Source organism: Gymnoscopelus microlampas, assembly GCF_963454915.1.
Source record: "Gymnoscopelus microlampas genome assembly, chromosome: 1".
Classification (NCBI taxonomy): domain Eukaryota; kingdom Metazoa; phylum Chordata; class Actinopteri; order Myctophiformes; family Myctophidae; genus Gymnoscopelus; species Gymnoscopelus microlampas.
Genome location: NC_139962.1, coordinates 64,315,500 through 64,339,863, shown reverse-complemented (window position 1 = coordinate 64,339,863; position 24,364 = coordinate 64,315,500). Strand labels below are relative to the sequence as shown.

Below are 24,364 nucleotides of genomic sequence, written 5' to 3'. Positions count from 1 at the left end.
TTACAGCTCTAGCAGTCAATTCTCAACCATTTTAATTGAAGGACCCCCAGTTTGGCATGCATAAGGCTACGGACCCCTATTTTATGGCATTTCTATCTCTGGGACCCCAATTCATATTGTAAAATCAATGTTCATTTAACTCTGAGAGTGTACAAATGGAACCAAAGTGTACAAATGGAACCAAATGGACCCTAACGGGTCCATTTGGTTCCATTTGTACACTCTCAGAGTTACAGATCCATAAGGGTCCATTTGGTTCCTAACTATCCATGTTTGAGCCACAACAAGCTATGTGCAGCTCTCATTTCTAGCAGAAAAGTCTGGTCAAATATATGTCTGTAAGTACTGTTCTTGTGTTTTATTATCTCATTAATGATGAAGCATGATTGCCAACACCTTTTCAGAGCTCAACTGTGTTTTCTCTCTGTGACAAAAACGTCATGTTTTTAGCCTGTTAGCTTTTTCCATTAGGCTGTACTGCAGCCTGTGTCATGTTAGCTTTTAAGCTATTGAGCTCTGAGCTAATGTTAATGCCTAGATTACAGCAATGCTGTATATTTCTTTTCACTCATGTGTTTTATTTGTACATATTTGGGAGTGATTTGCTTATTATTATTTCTGGAACATTTTTAGTTCATGCCAATTAGAATTCAGTGTTATTAATGTATTCCTTAAAAACGGATTTATACATTACTTTCTATGCAAATTCACAACTTCTTGTACACCTTAATGTTATGTTTAAGCTACTTTTCATGTGGTTTACAGTATGTACTTGCTACTTCCTTACCATTACAAATGTTAAGCTGCTTGATTCATGTTTATAAGTTACTTTAAAAGCATTGTTAAAATGTTAAAATATTTAAGTAAGTAAGTAAGTAAGTATTTACAGTGGAAAACTTTAAGAACACATTGTAACAAATTCATTCCATGTGCATTTCATGTCTTTGCAGTTCTACAAGTAAAAGATAAATAAAAGAAGGAAAGGAAAAGATAATTAAAACCAAAACAAAGACTATCCCTTCAAACTGAAATCAGTCTCCTCCTGGTCCTTTTTTTTTTACCATCTGATGTTAGCTGTCTGCCTAGCTCGGCAAAGGTGGCTATACGCTCAGCGAGGGCAAAACATAATGCACAAACAACTTTAAAGGTAGGGTAAATGATTTTCTTTGGTCACACTAAGTGTTCAATATGTCTATATTCTGATAGTAATCATTGCTATAGAGTGTTTGTTCAGTAACAGGAGTCTCCATGTCTCTCCAGCTCTTCAATAAACAGAAAATGCATTTTCAGGTCAGGATACCAATTTTATCTAATCAGGATAGAGAACTCAGTCAGGATACAGATTAAACAAGTGCAATTGGAAGTGATGACACAAATAAATGAGCTGAACAAATTGAAACTGGAATGCTATCAAAATAAAGCTGATAAATGGGTGCTCTCTCCTGATAGGCTAAGATAGTGTCACCTACCTGAACATATATTTTCTGTTTATTGAAGAGCTAGAGAGACATGGACACTCCTGCTACTGAACAAACACTCTATAGCAATGATTACTATCATATAGTTACCCTACCTTTAACTTTTCATTTAGGTGTTTAATAGGTGCATGCTTACATTTTGGCAAAGCCAGAAGCCTGAGTGTCTCCAGTGGAAGTGTGAGTGATGGTAAGTCATGGAGGTCAACATGTGCTCTAGATCTCTGCTCTTATTCTGTTCTTCTCTCATGTGCTCTGCTCTCCCTTTAGCTCTGTGCTCAATTCATCAGCTATAATTCCCATTTGCTTCTAGCCTAATTATTTCTTTCTTTCTTTCTTTCTTTCTTTCTTTCACTTTCACTTTCTCTTTCTCTCTCTCTCTCTCTCTCTCTCTCTCTCTCTCTCTCTCTCTCTCTCTCTCTCTCTCTCTCTCCCCCCCCCCCTCTCTCTCTCTCTCTCCCCCCCCCCCCTCTCTCTCTCTCTCTCTCTCTCTCTCTCTCTCTCTCTCTCTCTCTCTCTCTCTCTCTGTCTCTCTCTCTCTCTCTCTCTCTCTCTCTCTCTCTCTGATGTGCTGTAAAGTGACTAAGTACATTTACTCACATGCCGTACTTAAGTACAATGTTAAGGTACTTTTACTTCTACTCCACTACATTTCAGAGGCTAATATTGTACTTTTACTCCACTACAATTATTTGAAAACTTTAGTAACTAGTTACTTTGCAGATAAACATACATTAACCACTTTAGCCCTGTTTTATAATATAGGCTATTTGAAATTAGCCGATCTACAAGCTGTGACGCGTTGTGAGCTTGTAGATCTGCTATTTTCAATCATTTTAGTACTTTCACTTTTGGTACTGTAAGTACATTCTGACACCAATACTTTTGTACTTTTACTCAAGTAACATTTTGAACACGGGCCTTACTTGTAACAGAGTATTTTTACATTGCAGTATTGATACGTTTACTTAAGTATCAAATGTGACTATGTTTCTCCACCACTGCCCAGTGGAAAGCTTTTCATTCAACCCCAACCTGTCCCTGGAGCACAGTCTGGGTGCCAGTGCATGCTGGGTAAGGCCAATTACCTGTCCAAACCCCCTGCTGTTACCACATCAGTCAAATAGACACACTGAAACCCTGCTGCTGCATCAACACCTACAACCACATGCAGCCCAGTCCCTGTTACACACTCAATATTGTGATTCCTGTTATGTCCAATGCAAATACAGTGGCTTTCAAATTTCATATTCACAAACCCCAAGGCTACTGTACTCAGAAACCAGTAGAGCAATTCAGCGTGGTTTTTGCCAACATTGAAAGCTGTGTTGGACGGTAGAAACCATATGAACAGAGCACAGGCACTGTCGCTTGTTGAAAGAAATGTTAAGAGTTATTCCAAAGGCTGAAAACATGATGATCCCTCCAACTACATTCCACATTAGTTTTGCTTGAATGCCTGTTAATACAGGAGATTGAAAGAAAATAGCTCAATGGATAACAGTATGCTGTCAAAACAAATGAATTATGGCAACATAAGAAGACTTACCAAGCTTATAATAGTGGGACAGTACCTTATACCATCACTGCCAGTGAACCTATAATGCTAAAATGTGTATATGCTTTTATCACAAGATAAGCAGTTCATGTGTCCTTACTGAAATAGACAATCATAATAGAAGACAAAAAAAAGATCAGTCACTACCTCCCTGAGGGTTGGACAGAGAAACTGCACTATAAGACAGTCAGGACCATGGACAGAGACACTGCACTATAAGACAGTACTGGGATGATACTGATACTGCTCTTTGAACTTGTCATCTACTATATGCTGTCTCTCTCTTCCAACAGAGACAAAATAATGTTTTAATTATTTCAAATAAGTCACCCTAATGTGCCTTTGAAGTTAGACACCTACTACTGTAGATTTTTTCTATTTCTTTTTATTGGCTAAACTGCGCATACGTGACTATATTTGTACATATCTGTCAAAAGGATAAAACACAGTACATTCCTTTGAGTGCAAATGTGTGTAAACTGAGTGCCATGTGTTTGGGGGCCAGGGGTAACAGAGGCACACAGAACATAATAAATACATTAATACAATTTCAATATACTAATCAAGTGAAAAAGCAAAAAACAAGGGTACTATGGAACCTCTTCAAACTCAACTAAATAATGGTTAAAGCAGGTCCAGTTGCTATTCAGCCAGTTCTTTATGGAGGACTTGAAGTTAACAATGGAGTTAATCGATAACTATAGAACATGTCTCCCTATTCAGGGTGTCCTCCAGTCACTGTGAAGCTGCAGCATTAACACCGGAAGAGGAGACATTTGGAAACAAAGCTTGTCAAAGTGGCCCTGAATAGAACACTAAATGAAATATTGGAATATCCTTACTTTAGGAAGTTAAACTTGTATCTGTGCTTCAAAAGCTCATAACTCAATATCAGCTGCAACACTGCCACCGCAATGACAGCAATGCTACCAGTGGGAACACAATGCTCAGCAATTATGTTCCTGTACTCCTGCAATAACCTTTCAGAATGATATTCACACACACACACACACACACACACACACACACACACACACACACACACACACACACACACACACACACACACACACACACACACACACACAGTCAAATAAAAGTTTGTGCGGTCCCAGTATGCGTTTGTGGTACTTACGGAATAACCTGCATGTGTTAATGTCATTTTCACAAATGTGTGATATACTCTCATCTTTGCTTGCAAGATAGGCTCTATGCACAGCAGCCATATTATCACTTCCTTCCCAGGTGTTACCAATGATACTAATGAAGGCTCTGTTCCATTTAGCATAGCACAGTGGTTTCCACGACCCCCATAACTCTGAGAGTGTACAAATGGAACACTCCATTTGCACACTCTCAGAGTTACACACCTGTAAGGGGCCATTTGGAAGCCCATGAGGGTCCCTGGACCCCAACTGTAGACCCACTGGTGTAGCAGTGTTTCCAGTGAGCCAACATGCACAATACCTGCAACCCTGACTCTGTTTGGGGAGGCATGCGTTAATCCGACAGACCTTTTCTCCGACTATGTGGCATCCGCGTGCGGTTAGGGTTAGGGTGCGGATTTGGTTCGGGTTTAGTATTGGAAACGTCGGAGCGCTGCGCTGTCGGAGGAATGCGCTGTCGGACTAACATACTGCACCCGTCTGTTTGACCAGAATGGAACAGAACCTTCATCATTGGTAACACCTGTGAATGTCTTCATAATATGGCTGCTATGAATAGAGCCTATTGTGGTGTTAGTGGCTCTCTGCTGAGTCAGCTACATGGATGAATAAATAGGTGATGTTACTGTATGGCATAAAGTGACTTATTTCACAGGGTTTATACATCAAAGAGCTGACTGGTTGCTAGAAGAGGCTATTTTGCAGAATGTGAAACTGGCTGTGTTGGAATTATTCTGCTTTGTTTTGACAAAGCTAGAACATGGTATGTTTGATTTGCTGAGTCAGAAACACCATACATTACAATACAAATTCAAATAATTGCTGTGCATCTTTTTTTGCATTATGTTCTCTCTCCGACTTTTCAAACATTTTGTGGCTCAAAAGATGTATACTGAAAATAAGAATGAAAATGATTTACAGTTGCTTAACCTCCTACTATATCATGAAATCACTCTAGGCCTGTAAAAAGACCTTCTATCTTCTGAATATTCTGTTCTACTGTACTTCAACAGCTGAGCTGAGCTGCTAGATCCAAACTAAATAATTACATGTACTACTTGTAAGTGTTCTTCTTCTTTGCTGTGTTACCTGAGTATGCTTATTATCGCCATACATTTGAGTCAAGTGGTTTTGGAGAGCACTTGTTTCAAATCACTCAACGTCCAGAATAAATGTGTAACACTTCTCCCCACAAGAGGAGAATAATCATGTCTTCACAGAATGTATGATATAATAATATAACTTATAGAAGGTTGCTCGTTACATAACAATCGCGGACTTTTGTGAAACAAAGCCTTTACTGGGACAAAGAGGATAACCCAAGCTGTCCATAGAGGTGCAATATTGTCTTTGTCTCACGGATAGGGCTGTCAATGGAGGGAATTGCAACTTAGAGTTTGGGATAGCCTCATGTTGCTTGCAGCTACAATGCCACAAATCATCCTGACATCTGTTATAACTTATGTGCGCGTGTGTGTGTGTGTGTGTGTGCGTGCGTGCGTGCGTGCGTGCGTGCGTGCGTGCGTGCGTGCGTGCGTGCGTGCGTGCGTAAGTGCGTGCGAGAGAGAGAGAGAGAGAGAGAGAGAGAGAGAGAGAGAGAGAGAGAGAGAGAGAGAGAGAGAGAGAGTTGTTGAGAGGGGAGGCATACGATAATCCGACATCCCGTTTCTCCGACTATGTGGCATCCGCGTGCGGTTAGGGTTAGGGTTCGGGTTTGGTATAGGGTTAGTATTGGAAACGTCGGAGGCATGCGCTGTCGGAGGAATGCGCTGTCGGACTAACGTATTGCACCCGTTGAGAGACTCCCTGGTAACATGGTAGCAACTGTTGTCAGAGTAAATGAGGTCTTAATGAAACAACCTTTCTCTAATTATTGATGACACAATGATATTATATTGTTCATTGAGTGAAGGCAGTGCGTGCGTGCGTGCGTGCGTGCGTGCGTGTGTGTGCGAGAGAGAGAGAGAGAGAGAGAGAGAGAGACGGAGAGAGAGAGCAGCTATGAGCTATTTTGTGCAGTTCATTTATCTAATCAGCTAAAAACAAACAGTGCTGGTGGCCCAGAACAGAACACAATAAACTACCTGCATCATAAAGCAGCTTGAAGTATTTGGAACAAACACATCATTACATTCATCAAAGGTCACATGTACTTTTATACCTTCTCATTCTTCAGAACGGCTGAGGACAACTCAGTTTCATGAACTGTTGCACCTCTAATTCACCCTGTCTGTCCATAACCAGCTACCCACCTCCTTCCCCTACAGAACGCTAGCAAGTCTCTCTGTCAGCAGTGTCAAAGTGAATCCTGTGAGCTTTGACAGGAGGTTATATTCTAGCAAAACTAAGTCCTGTGGGAGACAAAGCGAGACAGTTCTCAGCTCTCTGAGAAGTGACAACTCTGCACTTTTAGTAGAGTATTTACTCAAGTACTGTACTTAAGTACAATTTTGAGGTACTTTCTTTTCTACTTTATTTCTACTCCACTACATTTCTGAGGCAAATATTGTCCCTTTACTCCACTACAATTATTTGAAAACTTTAGTTACTAGTTACTTTGCAGATATAGATTATTACATTCTAAACATACATTAACCACTTTAGCCCTTATTTATATATAGGCTATTTGAAAATAGCCGATCTACAAGCTCTGAACACGTCGCATCACGAGCTTGTAGATCTGCTATTTTCAAACAGTTCAGTACTTTTACTTTTAGTACTTTAAGCATATTTTGATGCCAATACTTTTACATTTAAGAACACAGGCCTTTTACTTGTAACAGAGTATTTTTATATTGTATTGTTGTTACTTTTACTTTAGTAAAATATCTGAGTACTTCTTCCACCACTGTGCAGAGGTGACATTTAACTGCACACTTTACACTTCTAGTAAATGACTGGTCATTAATTGACAATGTGGCATAGCATGTCTATTGTCACAGTAGGTCATAGAACTTGGCTAAGGTCTTTGCATTTATGGAACCAATAATTCACTACGTGTTAATATGGTAAAACACCCTTTCTAAAGTTGTTTTAGCCTACAGGCTAATAAGTCTGGGAGCCGTGGGGGTGAACCTGGTTCCATTCAACCCATTCAAGTGATACACTCCAACGTGTATGACCTAAATGCTATCTATTCAAGGGTCATCGTACTCCTGTCTAGTGACCATGATGTTCATGTGGAGATTGCCGTCGCCTATGAGCTGGCACCAGTCTCAACTGCGGTGTTCACTGAGGATGGAATGCAAATTCATAAAGCCAAGTCCACATTGAAGTCATTCCAGGTCGACGTCTCCAGGAGGAATGCTGGTGATGCAGATGTCACTATCATTAACCACAAACGACTGACTTCATACCTGTCATACCTGTCTACCTATAGGTACTATGATTACAATACCAAGTCAGTCACCAGAGATGCCAGGGAGACAGGGGTCAACAAAAAAATATGATATGTGAGCCCATATGATCTAGAAAAATAATTGTCCAACAAGTCCTGGTGTGTGCTGGAGAAGCCCATCAAATCTATTTGGTTTTGGATGACAGATATTTTTGTCCTACTCCTTCACCATTACCAACAGGCAGAACTGGATGTACCACTTACCATAGAATCCCAGAACCAGGAAAGGGTAATAGTGGCCATCAAGTCAACACTGGCCAAGCATCCACACACTCTCAAGAACCTTTTACCAGCCCATGCCATATCAGGATGTGACACTGTGAGGTACAATGGGTTGGGAAAAGGCACTGTCATCAAAGTCTTGAAGACTGGGTATGTACTATTGGCTATTGGCAACATGGATGCACGGTTCCAGCAAGTTATCGAGCAGGCCACTGCCTTCATCTCAGCCTGTTATGGCATACAGAAGAGCAGGGACATGTCACACACTAAGTCTAGTGTCTGGGGGAAAAGAATGGGAAAAATCAATTCATTGAGAATGTTAAGAAGCCCCACTTTTAAGCAGCTTTGTGGCAAAATGTCGATGGGCATCTTCCACCAGCATGGGACCCAGAGTAGTTTGGATGGAAAAAGACAGATCTATCAGGTCACTGAGCCCTATCAATCTACCTGAAGATTACCAAGATAAAGTGTGGCTGCGAGAAAAAATGCAAGCCAAAATAGGCAACTGTATAAAGAACATGGTTTGCCATGCACAATGTTCTGTCGGTGTTTTAGTGTAGACTGCTCACGATAGGCCTGAAAGAGTTAATTCACAGGAAAGGAGGTGTGGTGTACATGACCACACCACTTATAAATAAGCATTTTTTTAAAATAACTAAAAATTGTAGAAAGCAAAGTTGATTATATTTGATTTTGGTGTTTTGAGCATGAAGGGGTTAATATCTAAAAATGCTCTAATCTGAAATCAAATAACTTGTGCATATCCACTTTAATGGATAAACACTGTCGAAAGCAAATTTGATGCATTTAGATCAAGTATTTTGCATGAAATACCATAAAAAGCTTTATTTTGGGTGATATGACCCCAAGCATAATCAGTTTCTTCTTTCTTCTCTCTCTCTCTCTCTCTCTCTCTCTCTCTCTCTCTCTCTCTCTCTCTCTCTCTCTCTCTCTCTAATAACTTACAGCCATGTCAGTATTTTTGGCAACAGGCCAGTGCCAAGTCGTCAGCATCTTTCAACCAGACGCTCCATGGCACAGTACACATACACAGATGTCAGAATAATGAAACGATATCTTACCTTGAAGTCCAAAGAGGAGCACAAATCCAGGAATCCAAACGGCGTGTATCCAGAAATAATCCATGATGTCCTTTAATCAGGTCCGATTGGAGATTCCTTCACATGCGTCACAGGTCTTCTTTATGAAGGTGGGGTTAAGACTGTATTGTCTTGAAGCCAACCTGCTGTCCCTGTGTAGAGATGCAGCTGAAACAGTGAAAACCTCACAGGCTGGTCTGTGATGATGCAGAGTGATGCTGATGCTGAGCACACAGTGAGTAAAGAGATGGAGACTGAAGAACCAAGCAGCAGCTCTTGCCACAGACATGACACTAGACGGTACATGACTGCCCCCGTGTGGTCGTTTAATGAAAAAGGCCGGCTCAACTGTGCAACACTTATAAATGTGCAGTGTGCAGTGGTGGAAAAAGTACTCACATGTTTTACTTAAGTAAAAGTATCAATACTGCAATGTTGAAGTACTCCGTTACAAGTAACAGTGCAGAATTCTAAATTTACTTGAGTAAAAGTAGAAAAGTATTGGTATCAAAATGTACTTAAAGTACCAAAAGTAAAAGTACTAAAATACTTGAAAATAGCCGATCTACACAACCCGCAGTGCGAGGCGTTGTGAGCTTGCAGATCTGTTCTTTTTGGCTAAATTCTCCTCAGAAAAGGGATGCTAGGGTTCAAGTGGTTAGCCTAATCAAATAGATAAATCATATCACATAAAGATTTGGCACCCCCCCCCCCCCTGTAGTAACACTGAGGACCCCCTGTTGAAGACCCTCTCATGTAGTGTGAAAACAGAAAGGACATTAGTGCACATATAGAGCCCTGAGGGACTCCAGTCAACCAGATTTGGGGAATAGGCTTAGAATTAGGAAAAGATTCAGGCTGGGGTTAGGATGAGACACAAATAAATGATTTAAAAATAATTATGATAATAATAATAATAATAATAATAATAATAATCTTTATTTGCATAGCATTTTATACAAGTTTATTTGCATAGCATTTTATACAAGTTTATTTGCATAGCATTTCATAAAAGTGGAGCCCTAACAGCAAATGCTCTGTCTATCCCCTTCTGTAACCAGACTAGATGTTTGGACCTCGAGCAACAGCTGGTCTGATGATCTAAGGTTGCGGGAAGGGATGTAAGGGGACAACAGGTCTGAGATATAGGCAGGTGCAAGGCTGTTTCAAAACAAACAATAATATTTTAAAATCAATTCTTAAAACCACAGGTAGCCAGTGTAGTGAGGCCAGAACAGGGGTGATATGGTCAAATGTTCTGGTTCTAGTAAGAACCCTAGCTGCAGTATTTTGGACCAGTTGAAGGCGGTTGATAGTTTTTTGAGGGAGACCGTAAAAAAGGGAGTCAAGGAGAACCTGTATTAAACGCATCCTGGTCTACCTGCCCCAGCAGCAGCCATGACTCAAAGTAACGGGGAGAACCCGCAGCGGCCCCGCAGTAAAAACGGAGTTAGAAAAAAGGGAGTTACAATAGTCCAGGTGATTAGTGACAAAGACATGAATGAGAGTTTTTGCATCAGAAAATGAAATGAATGACCTAATTTTTTTTTGTATAGGATTTCCTCTAGTCAGTAAGAATACCTTGAGGGTTCTAACAGGGGCCCTCATCCAAGGTCATTTCGACTATGCATGCTCCTCATGGTACCACACCACCACATTTTACACATTTTTGTGGCATAGCAGGTGAACAAATTCAACACTGTGTTTGTGCCACATCTGGGTTGGACATGATCAGTGGACCTACCTCTGGTGTTGTGATTGTGGAGTTCATTTTAAGTTTTTGAAGTACTTTGACAGGTACATGGGTATCTTAACGTTGTGGTGTATCTTGTAGACCAGGCCCATTGAAAGTTGCTGCACTCTCTCCTCAACCCTGAGCCATCCGACCCTAGCAAAGTGAGCAGGGGTTAGATGGGTTGTAGGTGTAAGGCCAAGAAGTAGCCTTACCAGTTTGTTTTGGGATGTCTGGAGCCTTGTTTTTAAGGCCTTAGCGGTGTTGTAGTACCATGAGGTGCATGCATAGTCGAAGTGACCTTGGATGAGTGCTCCTGATAGAGTCCTCAAAGTATTCTTACTGACTAGAGAGGAAATCCTGTACAACAAATGTGTTCTTTGGTTGACTTTTTGATTTCTCTTGTTGCCATTTTATCACAGTTTCATCAAAGTTGTACAGAAAGCTATAGTGAAAAGTGATCCAGTATCCAATGAATGACACATTGAGATAATATCCAAGTGATAAATCCACAACACTGTTTTATAGAGCTCATATTTGGAATATTGCATGGTATGGCTCATGACAAAAAAAGAGAGATTGTATTTGAAATAACTCGTAATTTTGTAATAAAATGTAATAAAATGTAATAAAATGAAAGGCTTGACCTCTTCAGTTGTAGGTGTCTTGTATGAAAATGCATGATTGTTTGTGTGACAATAAGAACATTATAAAAAACAAACATTTTTGAGAGGATATTTGAATGTCTTATGCTTGTATTTGGGGTACCAGTACCCGATGGGCCTACCCATTTATTTGCCGCATTTGGCATCTTACAGTTTGTGCCTCTAATCTAGCTAATATGACACTGTGTTATGTTAATTCTTCATTATTAATTACTTACGATGCATAAGTGGGTTCAGGTTCTATTAAATAAGTATTTTTGAATATTTTAACATTTATTTTTATTATTCTAAATTACTTGGGGAGCGACCAATCTGAAGCTAGGGGGAGACAAATGTCCCCCGTACCACCTGGGATTTCCGTGCCTGGTGCAGAGAAAATAAACATGAAAACAATAGAACAACAAATCAAGTACTTTTTCACACCCCCTCCAAGAATACCCCAAAAATATATATCTCTTAAAAATATATACATAATTTGCCCAGGGTCCGCGGAGAGTTGTCCCCGCAGTCCATGACCGGACCGCGGTCCGCCTGTTGAGTACCACTGCTGTAAAGCATACATGGGCAACTAGCAGCCCGGGGGCCACATGCGGCCCCCAACTTCACTTACTGCTGGTTAATATCAGAATACTGATATAGTATTGATTTCAGCTGTTTACAATTCCAAACATGACCCGCTTTAATAATTTCAGTCTATATAGTAGTTTAATGACTAGTAGAGACCCCATACAGTGTGTTATTCAATCTCCTGGAGGAACTCTGTAACTTGTTGTTAACTAGTTGTACAAACTCTTGTTTTATTTTATTGGATCTTGTTTATTCAATACTCTTATTTGTTTTAGCTCTTACTCATTTGATTTTCCTATTTGTCTCATCTGTTTATGAAAGTAGGGAGCTGATATATTGCACTTTTACTTTAGCGCTAGGTATACTCTTAGTTGCTTGTTTTAGAAGAGAATGCACTTAATACTTCTGGTGATTAGTAGTTTTGTTCCCTACCTATGTTGAATGCACTTATTGTAAGTCTCTGTGGATAACAGCGTCTGCTAAATGACCGTAATGTACATTTAGAGTCACTACGTAGGCTCAAATCAAAAGGATTAAAATGCATAAGATTGGAGGGGTGCAATACGTTAGTCCGACAGACCATTCCTCCGACAGCGCATGCCTCCGACGTTTACTATACTAACCCTATACCAAACCCGAACCCTAACCCTAACCGCACGCGGATGCCACGTAGTCGGAGAAATGGGATGTCGGACTTACGTATGCCCCCCAGATTGGAGTCAGTCGTTAAGCTAAACTTGCATTGTATATCCTCATCCATGCCATCATCATCATCAATATCATGATATGGGAATATAGAGACACACTCAGAACAAGTCCAAGAGCTCCATTCATTCATTTCATATTCATAAATAAGGTGTGCATCTCAGATGGTAAACCTTTGTACAGCAAGTACAACAAACAGTTGAGTGAGAGAGGATATCATGGCAGTGCCAACAGTGAGAGCTGTAGTCCATGAAAGGGTATAAAAGTGATTTATCAGTTAAAACCAGGACATGTAAGTATTCCCTTGCTCAAACGTTCTCAGTTCATCCAGCTTCCAGGACAACTACAACCTTGGCTTGCTCTGGGAACTGGCCATTCAATTTAATAAATACTTTACAATTTGCAGTCCAGGTTCCCTGGATCCTGCCTTTCTTTTTGAGCAGGGCAGCAGCCTTGGCATAGAGGTCTTTGGTTTAGTGTTCAGTCCTGAGACAATAATATCATTCAGTCTCCAGTACTGCTCTAGCTCATCAACCCTATTTTCCAGTGTGTTAATCCTGTCATTTTGTTCAGCGTTTTGCCTTCTCTTTAACCAAGCGATTCATGACCTCCTGTTGGTTAGATATTTGATCAATAGTATTTGAGAGTAGTCTCCTTCATTCACCTCCACATGGAGTTGTGTCAGAGTCATTGTAGCAGATCTACTGTATATGGAGTGTACTTATATAACAGCAGAGAAGAGTCAGTCGTTAACCTAAACTTGCATTGTATATCCTCAACCAAGCCATCATTATCAATATCATATAAATAAGTGTATCGACTAAACAAGATCCAATAAAACAATACAACAATAAAACAAGCGTTCGTACAACTAGTTAACAACAAGTAGGCCAGGCAAAGAGGAAGGGTAGTGTTTCCTGAAGAGGTGGGTTTCCAGCCTGCGGCGAAATATATGGGGACTGTCTGTCTTTACTACAGAATACGTTTGTCTTACCTTCCTACATTTAAAGGGATAATTTAGAATTATTATTTTGATTTGTATTTTATGTTACCAGGGAGTGTAAATGTGATTCAACATTTATTTTTCCAGGTATATTTAGCAAAGTGGCATTCACAAAAACACGGCAGTCCCGGCAGAGTAGTTCCGGACTGAGTGGCCCTGTCTTTCCCTAAAAGGACTGACCGTGGGTAGCTACTGGGACGTAGTTACCCAAATACCTACTTATTATTATCCTACAATTTAGTGTCTGCAAATAAACAAGACTAAAAAGCGTGATGCCTCATCCATTCATTGGAAAATCGACCAGAAGAGAAAGGGAAACTAGAAAAAGTGCTCCTCGGAGCACAAGTCTCCGCCAGGTCAGATAGGTTATTATGGCCTCCTGGTGGCGCTATAATAGGCCAATGTGAAAAAGGTGCCATTTCTTCTCAGGCCTTGCACGGCAATCGGACACTGCATTCATGATATGAGGCATTTTGTTCAAAAATGTGGTTTGCTAAATTAGACCTGCTGGTGGCACTACTGTATAACAGGCCAATTTGAAAAGGGTGTCATTTCTTCCTCGGCCTAGTGGGAATGTGCGTGCAAAATTTCACGGATATTGCACGCTGCGTTCATGATTTGAGGCATTTTGTTCAAAACTGACCTATCCTGCAAACTTTGGAAGCCAATGTTAGCCAAGTAGGATGGAATATGAAATATCGGACACATACATCTTGATCACATGACTATTCTCTTGTTAAGTCTGACGTCATTTTGTAGTCCTACGCCACGTCCGGGTCCAAGAGGCACTTTTTTACCTTGTAAACCTGTGATGTGACAATAAACCTGATTCTGATTCTGATTCTGATTCACCAGGCCCCGTCCGCTGCTCATTCATAGGGCATTCACCGAATAGTCGAATATTCGAATATCAAAGCCACTATTCGACGTTGTAAACCGACGTCGAATAATCGCTATTATTTTAATTATTATTATTTTCATTTTTTGGCATTCTTTTTTTTAGATTGTGTTGATTTTTCTTTTTTAGCAGGGGCTTCTCAACAGCAGACAAGCAGCTGTGAGCTCTGGTGTTGGTAGTTCTCCTAATCCATTCATGGTTGATTGTTGTCAAATCATTTCATACTGTATGTGACGTTGTGCTGTCACTCAATGTGGTGCGCTGAAACAGCAGCGCGCATGCCAGACAGATGCCTTGTAACGACCGGACCGAAGGATGGAACTGTGGTTGTTGTTGAACATATTGTAGATGGGATAGGCTTGCAAAATCATTTGACTTATTCCAAGTTAAATGAACTGAATTAAAAAGTTCGCTACGTTTCTTTTCAACCAGAGCCGTGGTATCGCAGAGCAGAGCAGCAGCAACGCATGTTATGCTAGGCTTCGTCGTAGAAGAGTGTTGTAGCGAAAATAGCAGATCTACAAGCTCACAACGCGTCCATCCGTGAGGCAATGTGCAGTTGTACATCTGCTATGCCTGGACCAGCTGATTTGGGTTTAGACCAATCAGAACGCACAGCTGGTTTTCATTAGTTAACCCTTTAATCGCTGATTGTTTTCAAGGCTTGCAATACGGCTTTTTAATGATAAAGGCTCGTTTGTATTGGATGAAAAAAATATGATATATCACCGGCGAATAATCGAATATTCGACTACTTTTAGGTCGAATAATTCGAATACTAAAAATCACTATTCGTGAATGCCCTACATTGTAAACAAACACTTTAACACGGCAATGTCCATCGTCAAGTTCATACTCAAATGACACTTTTTTCATTATGTTATTTAGTGATACAAGGTATCGTACAGTCGGTGGGGAGGAGCTAGGGGCCCCAAACTTGAGCTTTGCTTGGATAATATTTACAAAGGCCACATTACTCCACGTACCTCAGGTTCGGTGAGGTTTGGCCAATACAACGGTCTAAAACAAATGGTTCTCATTCAGAACAATCCATTGCCTACCTTGATCAGACAAGCCAGTGCAGACAGAGAGAGAGACAAACAGAGAAGAGAGAATGAGCACCAGGCTTTATAGTAGGAGGGGGGGGGGGGTAATCAGTGACTACTTACACCTGAGTAGTTGGGGGCGTGGACACACACACGCGATGCGTTCTAAGCTTGTAGATTAGCTATGTTCATGACTTGTGACACTCTTGTATGATGAAGTAGGGCATACGAGAAATAAATAAATACAAACAAACATAAAAAGGTGAAATATGGATACATGAGGTTTGTGTCTGACAGTAAACAGTAGGAGCGTGTCTGTCCCATGTTCTACTGGGAACAGTAAACAGTAGGAGCGTGTCTGTCCAATGTCCTACTGAGGACAGTAAACAGTAGGAGCGTGCATTTTAATATATCTTATGTCTTCATAACATGATTATGTATATGGACTATAAGTTTCATCTACATTTTCTTTTCTTTTTTTCATTATGTTTTGTTTTTTAAATGTATGTATTGTTTAGACCCCAGGAACACTAACTGTGCTTTAGGGTAAAGCTAATGGGGATCGTAACTAATAAACAAATACAAATGGTTTATGTTTTATTTTTTATTTTTATATATATATAGTTATTTTCAAGATTTGTTGGAACATGTAAATATAGGGTTAAAGTGGTTACAATTATATTTATGCTACATATTAACTCATTTAGCTAATTCCTATTGTGGTCTATTGACTCTATAGACGGGTTTCCTGTTAGTAAACATGAGAGGAATATGACCGCGCAGCTGCGGGGGGAAGCCTATGGGTGCGTTTGGAAATTACGCACCGGAGCACACTCGCCTATTAGTTTGTATTGGCCAGTGCGCTCACTGCCGCTCAGGGCTGTATTTTCGAACGCGCCTTACCCCCAGGCATGCGCAGATTGCGCATTCTGCTCTGTGATGACGTCGCTCGGAAACCCGTCTATAGGCCCACATACTGTACACAACATATATTTTTACAGCTAAATACATTGGGACAGAAATGGCAATACTGTAAAGCACAGTCTTAAACGCATAACAATATAAAACAACATTCCGAGCTAATAGTTTAAATACAGTATGTAGTGTGGGGTCCCTGCTTCATCTCTCTCTCAGCTAAAGGGGTCCTTGGCCTGAAAAAGCTTTGAAGACCCTTGCCCTACAGCCAAGGCTTTTTATTGCTTAAAGCACACCAATGACACGGCACGGTTACACCCTCAACACAGGAGGCAAGGTAATGTCACACATTTAAATATTGTATTATCATGTTAGCTTCAGGAGTTATGATGCAGAATACATTATTTGGTAATGACGGAAAGTAAAATGGCCACCATGGCCACCAGGGGGCGTTTTTGCATTGGCTCCATATCTGAAAATGTTCAGTAAGTAAATTCAACAGGTATCTGTCTGTCTGTCTGTCTGTCTGTCTGTCTGTCTGTATCCATCCATCCATCCATCCATCCATCATAGCTTTAATTAACACTTGATCCACTATGATGAAGATTAATAAATCTTTATTTTGCTCAGAGAACAAAAAACAAACAACAACTTTATCAACTCTTCAGCATTGTGCGTCATACAAGTTCAATACATCACAAAATATCAATTAGTTATGTTTCTGTTTTCCAACATAGGCCTAGTTATGTTCTTATTCTGACATTATTTTATTTGCTATTTTAAAATGAAGCACTTCGGGCTACATTTTATGAATGAAAGGTACAATTATTAAGAAGCAGAATAAAAGCTAAATAAATTCAAAGGCAAGCATTAAAACGAGACAAAATAACATCAACAGTATGAAAGGTAGTAGCAGGGTGATTGTGTTCAAAACTGCAGTGTACAATATTAAATGGTCCAACACTGACACCTACTGGTGTTTCTCAGCCTTTTCAGTCTTTGCTAGTGGAGCTAAAGTGTCTCTGCAGTGGCCAGTCCTCATTTCACCAAAACATGTCGGCCACAAGCCTCTTATCTCCATATTCTAATTTAAATTAAATATATATTTGTGCAAAATCTCGTTATGGCTTACTTTAGCTTATTTAACAAGTATATTGTCAATTAATTATCAAGGCTTTTGTCATCATGACCAGCAGGTAAATAATTATGGGTCATTGCATAAATACTTTTTGCACCCTTGATATACCAGTGGTTGTATTTATTATTACAATGTACAACTATTCAAAAAAGGAAGTTTTAAATGTACTATACCAGTACACAGACATACAGTATGTCATGTGTCTGTGTGTCTGTGTATCTTTTACTTAACTGTAACCAGGCCTTCAGTAGTCATGTCATTATTTGCAGTGTTGTACTTGAGTAAAAGTACAAAAGTATTGGTATCAAAATGTACTTAAAGTACCAAAAGTAAAAGTACTGAAATGTTTGAAAATAGCAGATCTACAAGCTCACAACGCGTCTGAGCTTGAAAATCGGCTATTTCCAAATAGCCTAGGTATAAAATAGGTGGTTAATGTAACCTTTATAATGTAATAATTTATATCTGCAAAGCAACTAGTAACTAATGTTTTCAAACAATTGTAGTGAAGTAAAAGTACAATATTTGCCATAAATTGTACGTATGCACAGTACTTGAGTACATGTACTTAATTACTTTCCACCACTGATTGTTTGAGCCCTTCCTTTCAAAGCGGACATAAAGGCTGCTTTTCCGTCATGGAGAAGAGCAGAAAACCACTGAACGTGTTCTCTTTGTCATCATTATCATAAAGTCTACAGCCTTCAGTTAGACGCATGGAGACGACGCTCCCCTTCTCCAGCTGTAGAATCAGTGCGTTTGATATGTAGGTAGAGCCATCAACTCTCTCTCCATTGCACAGGATCCTCTGGTTGTCATGGTAGAGGTATACTCCCATCCCTTCTTGTTTGCCACAGTGGAACGCAGTGAATCTGAAGTAGTAGACTCCCTTGACTGGTGCTGTGAACTCACCTGCGTCAGAAGAGGAACACTTGTTTAAACAGTGACACTATAGACCAGCGATTCACACCCCGGGACCCAAACAACTGGTGAAAATAGCAGATCTACAAGCTCACAACACTGCTATTTTCACTACTGCTTAAAAGTTTTTCATTGTTTTCCTAATTAATGGAATTCCTTGTTGATGTTGTTATTTATTCATGAAATTCTTGGTTATAAGTTTATTTCATTATTATTTATGAAACATTTTTGGGGGGATTTAAAATATATATATTTTGAAATAATAATCATTAAAATAACAAATAAAGGGTATTTACTTGCGACCCAGACTGTTCTTGGATCAGTGTTAATGTCGTCGACTAAAACTATAACGAAAATGGTTTGTCGACTACCTTATTTTCACTGGCGGAAACTAAATAAAAACTAAGCTACGAAGACAAAAACTATGACTAAATAAACAGACAATTTTGTCGACAAATAAAAACTAGAATATAAATATAAAATGATATTACGACGCCATCAAATACATTTTGGTCGACTAAATCAACTGTAGATAAAACTAGACCTTTCTTTTTCTGTTTGGTTGTCTGTTTTGTCCATGCACTTTTATGTTATAAAATCAATAAAAAATGGTTCACAAAAAAAAACTACAAAACCACCATACCTGTAAGCGGGTTGTAGCTTGGTTTGTAGCCCCGGCCTGGGTCGTAGTCCCGGCTGATGATAGTGGTGTTAGTGACCACTTTATTGTAGATCATCGGAGTTTCGGTCTTGAAGGGTCCGATGTATGCTGACGTCAAATTTGCACAGAAAGCTACTTTTGGCTCTGTAAGTACAGAAGGAGAAAACTTTTTTAATTGTATAAATTCATAATAATCATAATGTTGAGATATCTTATATGCAACTGAAAATATGTATATCTTTTGAGATGATCGCTGTGTGGATTGTTGTGAAGAATAATATTCTATCATTTTTCAAAGGTTAGTAAAAACACTCGAATTCGCTGGCAAGAGCAGCTATAGACGATGTTTTAACTCTGGCAATTAAAGAGTTAAACAGGAAATGCCCTGTTTTGGGCATTTCCTGCTGAGAGCAGTTTTTCTGGGCGGGGCTAAACACCTCACCAGAGTCACTGATGGCATAATTCCTAACTACACCAGCCTTCCGCCAAGGTACACCAGTCTTCTGATGCTAGAGTGCACCACCATCTTTTGGCTAAAATAATTATTTCACTGCCTTCAGTGGACACTCCCCACAGTCATTAGCAAAAAAACTACAGATGAATTTTCATGATTTTGAAACCATTTTTTCCACATACTTAAGGACTAATTTGTTGGGTGGTTTATAACATATTATTCTGTGGTCTGACACAAAATGAATACATAATACTGCTTATAGACCTCCTCATACTGGGTCAGAGTACTTCCTGTTTACAGGGTCTTTAAAGCCCCACCAAACAAAGACAAGCCCCTTGTCAAGATGTAAACAATGTGAGAATTGTTTCAACGATCAGGGACAAATCAAGTATGACATCCGTTTGGAGCTCAAGGTTGCAAAGGGGCATGGACATTAACCACTTAGAGTCAACTGGACCTGAGTTGGCTCTGTACTTGAACAGCTTTTTTCTGTCTACACCAAATCTCAAAAACATCTACAAGCTCACAATGCATCGCGTTGTGAGCTTGAAGATCGGCTACTTTTGGCAAATGCCCCCTCGCCCCAGAATATGAATGCTGGGGTTCAAGTGGTTAAACATCAACAATACATCATCATGGTTTCATAATAAGCTCTTCTATGAACTCACCTGCAATCATGATCTTCTCCATGTCTGACAGTTTGGAAGATAGTGGCTTCACTGTCTCCTCAATGGCTGCCAGTTTGGACGTTAGTGGCATCATATCCTGCACCGTCTTCTCCATGGCTGCCAGTTTGGAAGTTAGGACTGAAACCAGCAGGGATAAAGATCACTTTAATGCTATGTGAGTGTAGCGTGTATTTTCCTCATTTGAATGAGTAAACAATGTGATGTCTATACTTCAGTAAAACACTAATACACGTTCGCTCAGTATGAAAACGCTATGGACCAGATGTGTTTACGGTACTGGAGTGACTAAAACATGTCTCTGTCCATTAGAATATTTTATTTTCTGGACAAAAAGTGGATTTTACATAAAAGGAGGGGGTCTGAGAGTCTTACCAACACGGAGGGTAAGCTTTCAACACCTTAAAACCACATTTGTTTCTGTAAGTTGTTATTTTTTTTTTACATAAGTGTAGACATGAGGGAAAATATACGTACAATCGCGTAGCGTTAAGGAGAAGTCCTAACGCTATGGACCAGAGCTAAGCATGATCCATATTTACTTTACCTGCATTATCTCTCTCCAAACCAGCCGTTTTGTCTTTTTGGAGCTGGAGTTCAGTTCTCGTCTCCACCACCTTGTCTCTGAGCTCCTTCAGTTCAGACGACCCGTCTTTCATATTGCCTTGAGAAAGAGCGTCAGACAGACAGATTATCAACACAGACTTCAGCCTTCATTCTGAGTTTCTGACCTTTCCAAAAACTAAACAAAAAAGCCCAGCTGCTTCTTCTCACAACGTACGTAAATACTAGCAACTTCTATAGATCGGCTATTTTTGGGGAAAATGGCCCCGCCCCCTCCCCCAGAATACAAATGTTGGGGTTCAAGTGGTTAAACATCAACAAAACATCATCATGGTTTCATAACAAGCTCTTCTATGAATTCACCTGGAATCATCTTCTCCACGTCTGGCTTCACAGTTAGTGGCTTCACAGTCTCCACCTTCTTCTCCATATCTGCCAGTTTGGAAGTTAGGGCTGAAACCAACATGGATAAATATCACTTGAATTTAGGACTGAAACCAGCAGGGATCAATATCACTTGAATTTAGGACTTAAACCAGCAGGGATAGAGATCACTTGACATTGGTGAAAAATAGTCACTGATTTCATTGGACTTTGGTTGTTAATACGTAAATACTAGCAACTTCTATAGATCAGCTATTTTTGGCAAATGCCCCCTCACCCCCGAATATGAATTCTGGGGTTCAAGTGGTTAAACATCAACAATACATCATTGTGGTTTCATAACAAGCTCTTCTATGAATTCACCTGCAATCATCTTCTCCATGTCGGCCAGTTTGGACGTTAGTGGCATCACAGTCTCCACCTTCTTCTCCATGTCTGCCAGTTTGGACGTTAGGGCTGAAACCAACAGGGATAAAGATCACTCGAATTTAGGACTGAAACCAGCAGGGATAAAGATCACTTGACAATGGTGAAAAATAGTCACTGAATGAATTTGACTTTGATTGATGTAATCAGCATAGTATGATCTAGTTCTGGTCCGTAGCATCAGGAGTTCTCCTTAACGCTATGTGACTGTAGCGTGTATTCTACTCATTTGAATGAGTACACGATGTGATGCCTACACTTCAGTAAAATAATATCAATACGCTTTCGCTCAATATCAATCCATCCATCTTCAACCGCTTATCCGGAGTCGGGTTGCGGGGGCAACAGTTCCAGCAGAGAGCTCCAGCCTTCCCTCTCCTGAGCTACATTAACCACTTCCTCCTGGGGGATCCCGAGGCGTTCCCAAGCCAGTGTGGAGATGTAATCCCTCCATCTGGTCCTTGGTCTGCCCCGGGGTCTCTTCCCAATGGGAAGAGGGTCTCTTCCCACTCAATATGAAGATGCTATTGACCAGATGTGTTTGCGGTACTGGAGTAATTAAAACATTTCTCTGTCCATTGGAATATATTATTTTCTGTCGCAAAAGTGGATTTTACATAAAAGGTGGGTGTCTGAGAGACCTCCCATCGCGGAGGGTAGGCTTTCAACACCTTAAAACCGCATTTGTTTCTGTAAGTTGTTTATTTTTTACTTAAGTGTAGACATCGTGCTCCCGTTCACATGAGGGAAAATATACCTACAGTCCCATAGCGTTAAGGAGAAGTCCTAACGCTATGGACCAGAGCTAAGCATGATCCATATTTATTTTACCTGCATTATCTTTCTCCACTCCAGCCATTTTGTCACTGAGCTCCTTCAGTTTGGAAAACATGTTGTTCATATTGCCTTGAGACAGAGCAGCAGACAGACAGAATATCAACACAGACTTCAGCCTTCATTCTGAGTTCCTGACCTTTAAAATAAAAAGCCCAGCTGCTTCTTCTCACAACATCGTAAATACTAGCAACTTCTATCACATCCAGTTTTCTGTTAGCAGTGCAGTTAAACTCAAATCTCTCTCTCTCTCTAATAAAATAAATAAAAGCTCACCTCCCATTGGATCCCCAGCACCATCCTGTTGAACACAGTCATGTTATTTAATTTCAACAACATTACGTACTGTATGGTATTGCATAGTATGAGCTCTATTGAACAACATTATATCTTGAAAGAGGTAGGAGATAAGGCAAAGAAAGAAATGAAGAAAAAAAACATACAGGCAGACAGACAGACAGACAGACAGACAGACAGACAGACAGACAGACAGACAGACAGACAGACAGAAATGATTGCAATACTGTTTCATGAAACATATTTCTCATAAAAGTGTTTCAACACAAAAAAGGATAACATCACTGTTAGTGAATGAGTGCATGAGTTTAGAATGCATCATGTGTTCTATAGTTTTAAAGTCAGTAAATTAATTTAGAATGCATCATGTGTGCTATAGTTTTAAAGTGTGTGAATGAGTTTAGAATGCATCATGTGTTCTATAGTTTTAAAGTCAGTAAATTAATGTAGAATGCATCATGTGTCCTATAGTTTTAAAGTGTGTGAATGAGTTTTGAATGCATCATGCTTTCTTTACCATCTTCTTTTTCACTTCCTCGAGGGCATCATTAATCCCACTCGTGTGCTTCTCATACAGTCCTTCTGTCACAGCAGTGCATTCTGGGAACAACACAGACACAACGTTGATTAAGCTGCTCAGATCCAGACCCCAGGACTGCGGTAGATGTTTGAGGCAAGACTGAACTATTGTCCACGTCTGGTATTGCAAGATTAGCGCTACTGCGCATGCTTCAAGCCCAAGTAAGCTGGAGCTGCCGGGTGGCCGACTCTGGAAGTGCAGCTTACCACAGCTGAGGCAGGATACATGAACGAGAGAAAGCGCTTTTGACCAATGGCCTCGACTCACAAGGGGGGGGAGGGGTTCAGCTGTTCTGTTCAGCACCATTTAATATTTCTCCCGTTGGTGAGCAGTTCACCAGTAGGCTATCTAGGTGGGAGGTATAAAACCATTGCAGGACAGTCTTCTCACCTGTAAAAGAGGGTCTTTGGTCGGGATTTTGGTTCCAGCAGTCCTTCATGAGATCTAACAGCTTCCACAGTTCTACCAGCTCCTCCTTCCCTGGGGCCATTTTTACAAAATACCTTCGGGTCGGCCTTTCTCCCATGGTAGCATCAAACCTGTCAATGATGTTACCAGTGCCTGAGAGAGTGAAGAGGAAGATAGATGAATACAGGGGATGGGAAGTACAGAAGAAAAACATTCGTAATACACAGAATGGGTACTTGTCAACTTGTGTTTCAAATTATTCTTATTGTTGAATTAACATTAAGTCAAAGAATGGAATCTGTGAGGCTGAGACATTGAGTGATTAAGGGGCTGTGTCCAAGATTATTATTGTTTTTCCCTGACCATGCTTCAGTATTTGCCCCAAGTCCACCTCTTGTTTTATGTGGTCGTTCAAATAGAGAAGGCATGTGTCAGTGGAGTGGGATGTTCTGAAGCCAGATTGGAATTTGTACTTTCTTTTTTTTTTTTAGCAAGATAATTTTCAACGTGTTCATAAACATTTTTCCATAACTTTCGAGATGGAACTAAGAATAGAAATACG

General features: G+C 40.1%; 1 protein-coding gene across 1 annotated transcript in view; it reads left to right on the top strand.

The window, feature by feature from the left end:
• LOC311051909 (GTPase IMAP family member 8-like) overlaps positions 1-14,039 on the top strand; it is a 644,135-nt gene extending 630,096 nt beyond the window's left edge. Inside the window, exon 5 of the mRNA XM_084066633.1 lies at positions 13,937-14,039. The gene's annotated coding sequence lies outside the window, so the exon portion shown is untranslated. The remainder of the gene's footprint in view (positions 1-13,936) is intronic.
• The last annotated feature ends 10,325 nt before the right edge of the window (positions 14,040-24,364 follow it).